The following is an 11,853-nucleotide window of genomic DNA, read 5'->3' on the forward strand; positions in this document are numbered from 1 at the left end:
ACCCAAGCCGCACAGTTTTCACTAACGCCCAGGTCTGAAGTAGCTCTGAGCCCTTCCGGAGCTCCCCAGCTTCAGTAGCTCTCCAGCCCGGACAGCTTCATACACTCCACTAGTTCACCGCCCCCTTCTAGTTCCAGACCTGAACTCCCGAACCTGTACTAACCCCCCCACCTCCACTTGTAGGGTGAGTTCTGGCGAACCCACAGGAACTTACGGTTCTGCGGGGACCTAGACCAAGAGTCAACAGTCAAACTTTTGTTACCTTGCCCATGGAGTCCAGTTGCAGAGGTGATGTGGCTGTCCTTGGTGCTGAATGGTCCTCTGTGGCAGGTGTGCTTTGTACTCAGTTGCAAAACTGGACTTGGGGGTGGAATTCCACTTTACCCTTCGGATGTAGATGTCTTTGGGGGGCCAGAACCACGATTCAACAGTTGGATCTTCATCACCTCGTCCGGCATTTCCAGGTGCAGAGGTGTTCTCTAGCTGTCAATCATTGGCTGGTCGTGCCAAAGATGCATTTACTGCTCCAGTCGAAGTCACTTCCTTCAGGCTGCAAACCCATAGGAAGTGGGTTGCTGGTGCCGCTGGTCCCTATGCTGGGTGGTGCTCTAGAGTCAGTGAACATCGAGTGGGCGTCCGTTTCTGGGAAGGCGTCAGACAAGCCTTGGTAGCTGCAAGGGTGTTCCATGGGATTCTTGGCAGCTGGAGGTCGTTTGGGGGGGGGATAGAGGCTTGAAACTTGGCACTGGCCTCATTCCCTTTTCTTAGATGCTGGACACCAAGTTAGTTTTGGCGCAGGCACACAGCGGCTGTCTGGTCGTAGTTCTTCAATCTCAGCCCTTCTTTACTCCTGCAACTTACAAGGGACTGGTGCCACCAGTCAGGGAAGTCTTCCTTGGCGTTTCGGTGTCCACGAGGAACCCTCTGGTCGGGACCAATGAGTTTTCACCTCCAGCACACATCCCGCACTCAGTTACAGTACAGGCTCCCTTAGGTTACTCTGGCCTCTTCTTCAGGCTGGGGCTGGGTTCTAGGTCCTGTTGCTGGTGCAGACATCTCTTTGTGTTTCTTTCTTCTTTTCTATGTAAGATCTAAGTGCTGGTGCAGGGGAGCTACTTAAATCATGGTTTAGGGATTGTTTACAGGTGTGAGGGACAGTGACCACTCACTGTCATCAATGTTCTACCCAGAATCCACTATTATTACCAAGATGGTAGAACTTTTCCTTGCCTGTATAGACCTCCTAGCCCACCTCAAAGGTGTGGCTAGTTTGAGGGAGGTGCACACCCCCTGCTTAGCTAATTTCCCACCTGCCCGGCCAGGCAGAACAAGAAGGGCTTTTGTCCTCCACTGGGGGAGCAGCTCTTGGCATATCATAGGTGGGGGAAGCCTTTGAGGCTCACTGCCCTGATGTTATCTCACTAGCCAGCCTGGGAGGGAAGGAGGTGTGACCTCCTTCGTGCCCAGTCCCTTTGTCCTTCGTCCTGCCATTGTGAGAGCATGCCAGCAGGCGGTCAGACTCTTGTCTGTGGTGGCAGAGGCTTGGGGGAGCCCACCAAAACAGTTCAGGACTTGGTGGGCAAACTCTAAGGGTGCCAGCTGTGCTTCTGATTTTTATTCCTGAACCTGTGCATCAGATTCATGGTTAAAAAGCACAGTGTTTGATACCAAACAAAACAGGATTTGACTAGGCCATTGTAGAGCTGGACACCTGAACAGTGGTCAGATGCCAGCCCATAATATCCCACTGACCGCTGGTAACTTGGATCAGTATTGCAGTTTAAATGCCAGCAGCTGGGCATATGTGCACTGGCACAAATGTCCCAAATCTTGGAACAATGCCCCCTGCGCTCTGGGCTAGTGTGGGCCTGCCATAGGGGTGACTGATCTGTCCTAGCTCAGTAACAGGGACTCTGCTTGGGCCTGGTGCGCGCAGAGTTTCACTCGAGCAGCAAGCTGCTTGGGCAGGCTGACATGGCAGCTCTGCAGTCTCTCTTTTACTTGGGTCACTCAGGGTGGCACAATAAGTGCTGCAGCCCTGCTGACCCCTCTTCCCCACCCCGGCCCTGGGTACCAGTTACTAGGTATTTACCGTGGTGGTAAGGTGCTTGCCAATTGGCCTAAGCAATTCAACATTTACTTTAAGGGAAAGAGCATTGGTTCTGGGGCCTGGTTAGCAGACCTCAGTTCACTAAGAGGTAAAAAACCACAGCATCTCACAGCAAAAGGTGGGGGGTGAGGGGCGTGACCATTCAGAAAGGGGCACATTACAACATCATTTATTAAACTATCCAGAAACCATGCTTAAAGGAAAATTCAGTGTAAAACTATGAAATTCTAGAATTTTTTTCTGTGGATTTTGTATGAGACAAAGTCGTAGCAAAACAAAGTTCTTGCTGAAAAAATGTAAGATCATGCATCAAACAACTGTGTACTACAGAAAAGGTGGCTATGCATACAGGTTCGTACTTCCTATATACGTATATAATGTGCTTGGGAAAATAATATCAAAAGATCACATATAGTACTCCGAGGGTGCCAAACTGGTGCAACACCCAACCACCTCGGGTGTAGTTATGTGGACTGAGGAATTAATCCACATGGAGAAATACATAATGGTTTACCCAGGCACACCACAATAGTCCATACAGTCATAAACATGTTTTTGGACATAACTGTGGTATTAGGACATATTTCATGGCCAGTTAATTATAGATTGTTATAAAGGTTAAACCTCCACATGAAGTGTCACGAAGAAGAAATTCCACAAGAGGCCATTAGTGGATAACAACGGAAACTGTTCTTTTATTATCAGTTTAACATCTTCAAGTTAATCCAAAAGAAACATCCCAGCCTCGGTTACTCCAACAGCTACTCTCTTCCTCACACCAGATTCCGCATCGTACGCTCTTTCAAACCACAACATTCCAACCCCCCTCTGACACAGTCACGTTCCAACATCATGACGCAGTAAGATTCTGAATAACAAGAACATACAATATAACACCTCTCCCTCCCCTCTATATATACTTAAAAACTCATTGATATTGCAATACACAGATTAAACGAAGTAAAGTAAAATATAAAAGAAGTAAACATTATAGTTTCACTCTAGATTATAATACTTAAGATACATGGGCAGCTTGACATTTCTGTTAGACCTCCTCACACTGGGATACTTCATGGAGGATCCCAACCCTCTTGAAAACGTTTCTTTTGTACAACTCTCATTTTTCCCTGTTTCCTCATCCTTAGCATAACCAGCAACTCCAGTACATTTGACAACCCTATTTAAATTCCATATTCTGTTATCTTGAGTCTTAACAGCATTGGTAAAAAGTTTCGTAACTTTAATAGGAGAGGATAATTTTTTCCTGCTTCCTTTTGAAAAAGGTTGTTTAATCATAACCCAATCACCAATCTCCACGAGTGTTTTCTTTGTACAGTTTGTTCTGTCAAAATTCATTTTACTCTTTAACAGTTTTTCTTGTTCTTTAAGTCTCCAATCACTCTTTATCACCTTTCTTCCCTTTCTGTCCAACAGATCATTAACCCATTTTGGTTCCAAAATAGTATTACCACGTCTCCCACGGAAAAGTGAAAATGGTGTTTGACCAGTAGTGGAATGAGGAGTGTGTCTATATACATAAACTTTCTTCAACACTTCCTGCTTCCAGTCTAATTGATTGCTTTTAGCTATAGAGATAGTTTATTTAATGACTCTATTAAATCTCTCTACCATTCCATTACATTCTGGATGATATAATGCACAAAGTTTATGTTTTATGCCACACCCACTCAAAAAATCATTCATTTCTCTTGATACTAGCTGTACCCCATTGTCTGTGAGAAGATTCAAAGGAATCCCCTCCTTAGTTATCAAATCTTTCAGAAAATCAATGACTTTCCACGTCTCAATGTTCTTAGTAAAACACACTTCCGGCCATCTTGAGAACATATCCACCACCACCATTATGTAATCCACCGAACTATCACTATGAATAGGTCCTAAAATATCAAATGCTATATCCGTCCACGGACCCTCAGGATTTTCTCAAATTATCATTGGTTGTACTCTGGGTTTCATAGCCTTTTCACTAACCGCACATCGTACACACTCTCTCACTAGGCGTACTACTTGGGTATCCATACCTGGCCACCAATATGAGGAACGCAACCTTTATAGCAGGCCACCAATATGAGGAACGCAACCTTTCTTTGGTCTTGGAAATGCCCATGTGACTGTTATGAGCTTGGCTCATTAGTCGATCTCTAAGCTTAACAGGAGGAACCAATCTTGTACCTCTAAACAGAAGATCTTTACCCACTGCTAGTTCATTCCTAACATTCCAAAAACTCTTACTCTCAATGCTACCCTGATGTATACTCCTCCAACCATTCCTTACTAATTCTATTATTTCTGTTAGAACCTTGTCAGATGAAGATTCTTCACGCCACCTATCCTCAGTAATTATTTCACAATCTACCTCACACACCCATTTGAGATTTTCTGTGTCATTATTTACTGACTCATCATCTTGAAGGTGAGAGTTGGATGTAACTAGCCTAGATAAAACATCAGCAGGTAAGTTGTCAGCACCAGGGACATATCTCACAACAAAAATCATATTCTTGCAATGCAACAATCCATTTAGTAATCCTACCTGACACCGAGTCGATCCCTTTTGAACAAAGAACCTCACATAGGGGTTTGTGATCCGTCCTTACAATAAAGGAACTTCCCCATAAGAACTTCTTCAATTTCTTTATGGCCCAAAATACCGCTAACGCCTCTCTTTCAATAACAGAATACTTGGTTTCTGCTCCTTTAAGGCTCCTGGAGATGAACACAATAGTGTTTTCAGGAGCACAGTTACCTTGTTGTAACACTGCTCCTAAACCCTTACCACTCGCATCTGTAGTTAGGAATAACTGTGCATTTGGGTCAAACTCTTTCAAAGCCGGAGCACAAGAAAGAGATTTCTTGATATCACAAAATTCTTTCTCACATTCTTGGTTCCATATGAATTCCACTCCTTTCTTTAATAAACCCCTCATGTGATAACATGAACTCGCAAAATCTCTGATGAACTTGTTATAAAATTCTGCCATACCCATAAATTTCAATAACTCTTCTTTAGATGTGGGAGAAGCTAGACCCTGAATGGTGTCAACTAGTTCTTTCTTCGGTGTGTGACCATCACTAGTTATGGTATGACCTAAATAGTCTATAGACTTGACTGCAAATTTACATTTCTCTGGTTTAATTGTTAAGCCATGTTCAGAAAATTTTCTTAGAACTTCCCTTAATCTTATATCATGCTGGATGGAATCTTTACCATAAATTAAGATGTCATCTTGATAAATGCATACGCCCTCCAGACCCTTCAGCATGCGTTCCATTAACCTCTGAAACACAGAGGCTGCTGAAACTAAACCAAATGGTAAACGAATGAACCTGAATGTTCCAAAAGGTGTAATGAATGCTGTTAAACTTCTACTAGAATCATCCAACATTACCTGGTGATACGCTGAGGTTAGATCAATAGTAGAAAAGAGCTTGGCACCTGATACCCTTGTTAGTAGCTCAGAGATGTTGGGAAGAGGATATTTGTCAACTGCAACACACTTGTTGAGTCTGCGAAGGTCAACACATAGTCTTATCTTGCCATTGGGTTTCCTTGCAATGACTATCGGAGCCAACCATTCTGTTCCTTCTACCTCCTCAATAATTCCTTGATCTAACAGTTTTCCCAATTCATCTTTAAGTTGAGTTCTTACAGCAAAAGGAACATTACGAACTTTACTGCAGTACGGGACAGACCCAGAAATCAACTTGATTTTGTGTAAGTAACCTTTCATACATTCAATTTTGTCAGAAAAACCCTCGGTAAAGTCCCGGCGGAGAGATTTCTCCAAATCCAAAACTTTGTAGGTGTCAACCAACTCAACAGTTGTTTTATCTTTCAATATAATAGGGGGAACACTATTGGGATCCAGTATCACTCCTAAGTCTTTCTGGTGCCACCAACTAATAATACTGTCTCCTTTTTTAGAGACATAAACCTTCCCAGAGGTGTACCGCTGATTGTACTCAATTAATCCTATGAAATATCCATGTAAATGAATAGAATCACCACCATATGCACAAGGACTAATGTCAGGTTTCAACAACTCAACAGATCCTCTGAGTTGTTCTTGATAAAACTGGTTGGAAACTATAGTAATTTTTGCACCCGAATCAAAAAGTACTTTGGTATGTTTACCTTCAATCGCAATATAATCCAGAGGGCCACTGGGTTTAGAGTCCGACACCTGCAGCACTATTGGATCACATTGTGACTTACTACCAAAATCATCATTAGTGATATGAGAATCAACTGCATTCACACTTTCCTTGAACTTACGTTGATTACATACAATTGAGAAATGCCCCCTTTTTTTACAGAACAGACAGATACCATTGATAGCTGGACACAAACTATCATTCGCAAAATGACCTTCCTTTCCACATCTGTAACATTTTTTTTTTCTCTTCGCATTTTGAGAACCAGGATTTGTGCCAATCCTATAATCTTTTGATTTGCTATCTCTTACTATAGCCACATCTTTTACTAAAGACACATCATTATGCCCATTCTTTTTTATAACATCAATACATTTCAAGGAGTGTTCAATGCGCTTAGCTAAAGAAATGACCTCATCAAGGTGAGGATCATCTAATAACCACAACTCATCTCGCACTTTATCAATAACACAGCCTTGCATAAATTGATCTCGAATTCTTTCATCTGTGGATGGCCCAAATTTGCAAGATGAAGCTAAACGTCTTAAGTCAGTGACATAATTTTCAACAGATTCACCATTAGTTTGTCGTCTTTGGCCAAAGTAATAACGTTCTAAAGTACTGACTTTAGGTAAGTAATGTAAGTCCAGTTTTCTGATACAAATTTCATACTCATTTAGGTTAACTGCCTCATTGTCAGGTACATCAGGTAAGTGGTCAAAAACTTCTTGACCCTCAGTTCCTAAGCAGTGTAACAGTAGAGCAGTTCTTCTTTCTGTGCTCAAGGACGTTCCGCAAACTCTGGCATAACGTTCAAACACTTTTTTCCATTTCCCCCATTTGATTAGAGGTTCACCAGGAGTAGGGAGGAAAAAGGGAGGAGCAGCCACATTTTGCATGGTGAATGTTCACAGTGACTATCACAGTACAAAGTACAAAAGAAGAGATTTCACCATGAAGTATCGTTTGTTATGTAGATTCAAAACTCGTGTGAGCTATTTGCAGAATGAAAGTGTAGCAGGCTGGATGATTGATGCTACTTTCACCAAACGCGCCAAATTTTGACAAAACTGAGAGTAAAACTCACTCTGACAGCATGAAATCACCCGAGATGCGATGTGCCGACACCAGCGGTGTGAAAATATATACAATCGTGAGTTGGTTGCTGGCAGCGCGCACGATGAATTGGAGAAGAACAGCGAGCGAATTAGAGCGAGTTTTTATTCCAATAAATCTGCGCCGCCCGCGCCGAAAACGTTGCTAGGATACAGCAACGCCAATGTTGAAAAATGCCGCAGCGCTGAAGCGTTGCCAGGATACCTTGAAAGGCCGAACTGAAAACAAATCGGTCGAAGTAATCCAATAGAGAAAAAATAATAAAATATTTAAACCGAGAAATGAGTTGCTTTCCGAAATAAAAAACAAACTTATCTGGAGTTGGGATGTTCTCCTGAAATAGCCTGGGTTCGTAGATGAGCTCGTCGCCAGTGTTATAAAGGTTAAACCTCCACATGAAGTGTCACGAAGAAGAAATTCCACAAGAGGCCATTAGTGGATAACGACGGAAACTGTTCTTTTATTATCAGTTTAACATCTTCAAGTTAATCCAAAAGAAACATCCCAGCCTCGGTTACTCCAACAGCTACTCTCTTCCTCACACCAGATTCCGCATCGTACGCTCTTTCAAACCACAACATTCCAACCCCCCTCTGACACAGTCACGTTCCAACATCATGACGCAGTAAGATTCTGAATAACAAGAACATACAATATAACATAGATGTCCTGGTATTTTATGTATAGGAACTTTTCTTTTCTTTTTCTAAGCAGACAATTAGATTATTTATTATTTATAGATCTTTGACTTTGGACACCCTGATGTATGTCTACTCCTAGTTCACAAATTGGATAATGTTTTTCTGTCTATCGCTGATATTAAGGGAATTACCACATTTTTATAAGTAATTTTGTAATTTTAATTGTGGTTTCTTTGTTTTACCTAGGCTTACCATGGCTGTGTTTACAGGATTTATTTATTAATCCTCCAGTCATTGGCAAGACAACGTAATACTTTTCGTCACCCCACAGTCGGGAATATTACATCTTTTCTGAAATATTATAATTGATTGCGAGCATATAGTATGTTCCTATTTTTCATATACATTACTTTTTCTTATTCACCTCACCGTTGGCTAGGTGGACCGCACACCTCAATAAATACAGACTGCATGTTCTAATGCATGTGTGAGATCACTTTTGTTTGATCTTCTGTGACATATGGCTTGACGAGCCCATCTATTCGGAACACCTTTGCTTATTTTTATGGCACATGAGCTTTATATAATTCAGCAGTTTCCAGCACATAATATGACACATTACTGTGCAAACACATGATACTATAAAAATATGCTATCCTCATCATGGGATTATAACCTAATGTCTTGAGGGACGCAGGCACTCTTTCTTTTCTTCCTCTCTCTCTCCTCGAAATTATTTTTGCTCACATTATTGGTCAATGTGCACAGACTTGGGTGTGTGTTGAAGCAGCAGTCAGACTCCCTGTTGTTGTAATTTTATCTGTCTGCATTCCCTTTGGATGTCCATCTTGCAGCCTTGAGGAAGTCTTGATGACCAAACAGGTATCGGCTGTTGTTCATTGGATTCGGCTGTTGTTCCTTGGATTCACGGTGCCATGGATGAATACATTTCAACTGTATACAGACGCGTGCTTGGAACTTTTGACTGATGTATTGTACTAAGAAACTGACTTTATGGACTATTGTGGTGTGTCTGGTGAAACCATTATCTATGCATCAAACAACTAACAAGAGTGATGAAGCCACCTAGAAATCACATTTAACAAGATTTGGGTAAATAAGGAGTATTCTTATTTAGAAGATAAGTCATTTGCAAATGTTCTTTCATCTAATGTTTTCTAACAGGCATGAGGTAGGCACAAAATCAATCCTAAACCCAACCCCATCTGATTTTCAGATGCAGATTACTTGATCTTCTGAAAGGAGGTAGGTACTACCAGAGAGCAAAAGCCCACACTTGGGGACATATTTATACATTTTGATGCAAAACTGCACTAACCCAGTTTTGCACCAAAATGTTTAGCACTGGCTTGCACCATTTCTGAGCACCAACCGGGCACCATATTTATGGAATGGTGCAAGCCGGTGCAAAGGGTAGGAGTAAAAAAAAAATGACGTTAGCCGGATGGGGCTGGCAGTATGGGAGAAGAGGGTTTTTCACCAAAAAATGACATTAGGCAGGTTAGAGTAAAATAAAATGACTCTAACCTGCCTAGCGTCATTTTCTGATGCAAAACCATTCATGCCACATGAATCCTGTCTTAGAGAAGACAGGAGTCATGCCCGCCACCCCAGTGGCCAGCACAGGGGACCAGGGTCACCTGGGCATTGCTATTGCACCCGGTGCCATGTATGGGGGCCCATTAAAAAACAAAAAATACTTACCCGTACTTACCTATACTTACCCGGGATGGGGTCCCCCATCCTCTGCTGTCCCTCTGGTGTGGGTGAGGGTGTCACTGGAGCCTGGGGAGGGCACCTGTGGTCTTATTCCATGGTGTTCCATCATGGAAATAGGCCCACAGGTCCCGTAATGCCTGCCCTGCACCAGGCATTAAATAATGGTCCAAAGCAAGCTTTGCACCATTATTTTACCCTTCCTACCCCCATGCGTGATTTTAGCACAGGGGATAAATATGGCACTAAGGCCAGAGACTCATTTTTTCCACGTCCAAAAAATGACTTTACCTCCATAACTTTGGCGCTAGGCGGATCTAGCGGCAAAGTATAAATATTGAGTTAGTTTTGCACTGAATTTGTGTAAAAAAAAAAAATGAAGCAAATTCAGAGCAAAACAAGTATAAATATGCCCCTTGGTATTTTCCAGTGAATGCACTGCCCTTCACATGAAATGAAGCATTCTCTTCCCACCCTTTTGTGTCTTGGTTAATGACTTAACATCAAACCTGACTGTGTCGCTCTTCTCAGAAATCCTCCACCACCCCTCTTCAATTTCAGGTGTGATCATACCGCTGAATCTAAATATTAACATGACGCCCTTCTGCAAGGTCTGACTGTAGACAGCCTGGAGTAAGTAGGCAGCCTCCTGTCTCCCCGGGGCTCTTTCTGTCCAGTACAAGAATTTTATTGCTTCAGAAGAGAGAATTACTGCAAAGCCCACCACTGGGATTTTGCTGTGCTTCAGGAGGCAGCAACCTTTTCTGGTTTTAGGAAATGGGACACTATAGGTATAGAGGGGATGTGTGGGACAGTGAGATGAAATACTTTGAAACCATGAAAGTGGAGTTTTCTCTCTGGAATTTCCAACACTAGATCTATGCCTATAGCACTTAGACAAGCCCTGCAATGGAATAAAGATAAGTAGATAGCCCTCGAGTGTAGCTCTCCAATCACATTCAGACTGTTCTCAAACTACTACTGACTAAAGCAATGTCAAAAACAAAAAACATGAATTTATGTCACCACATATATGCTTGGGAGCCTGAAAAGCAGATGGCTAAAGTACCCTGGTGCACTGAAAATGTGGTTTGGGTAGAAGCATGTAAAGATCCCTTGAAGACAGCAATAAAAGCGGTGTACGGACTGGTCTAGGTAAAAAAGCTACTTTGTTTCTAGTTTACATGCTCACAACTTGCACATTTTGCTAGGATCACACTAGTTGAACCTCTATGGAAATACAGGTGTGCAGGAACCTTCATACATGCAATAAATAACTGACCTCAGGTCAAGGGATTTTGAAATAACTATCCAACACAACTGCAAATTCAGTGAATCTGATAGTATGACTGGCATGGATGGGCTCTGGGCTGATGACATCCCACCAAAATGTGGGGAAAATATGTACGAAACTGGGCTGCTAGTAGCAAAAAGCTACTGGGCAATGAGGGCCAAAAATGTTTTTAGGAAAGCAGAGATTCCTGAGGAAACTTGCAAAGATTTGAAAATGATGTGAAGAAACGCATGGACGGTGGAAGCGGAAGGAATAATAAAGCAGCTGCATCAGCTTAACGATATGTGCACCAGAAATTGGGTGGCCTGCGGGGATTAAGTACAGGATGCAAGTAGATGGGAGTCAACCTCTGAACGTGTGACAAGGGGAATGATGAGGTGGATTGCAACATGGTTCCTGGTATGTCTGAAATGATGGCTCGCACAAGATACTTTGGCGCTCATTATGACATTGGCAGTAAATTCCGCTTACCGCTGCTGTGACGGCTACCAACATACCGTTGTGGCGAATATCCGTTCGACATATTATGACACACACACACCAAACCGACAGAATACTGCCACATACACAAATCCGCCAGCCCAGAGGTCAGTGCTAAAGTGGCAGTACGAACACCCATACCGTTACGCCACCAAAACAACACCCACCACATTATGACCCATGAATCACCATGGTGGACATTCAATGGCGGTAAACCATTGGCGGTACACACTGGCACGGTCAGAATGGCCACCCAAATACAAAACACAACAACATTGGCCAAAACTAAAATCACACAC

Source organism: Pleurodeles waltl, chromosome 3_1 (assembly GCF_031143425.1).
Source record: "Pleurodeles waltl isolate 20211129_DDA chromosome 3_1, aPleWal1.hap1.20221129, whole genome shotgun sequence".
Classification (NCBI taxonomy): domain Eukaryota; kingdom Metazoa; phylum Chordata; class Amphibia; order Caudata; family Salamandridae; genus Pleurodeles; species Pleurodeles waltl.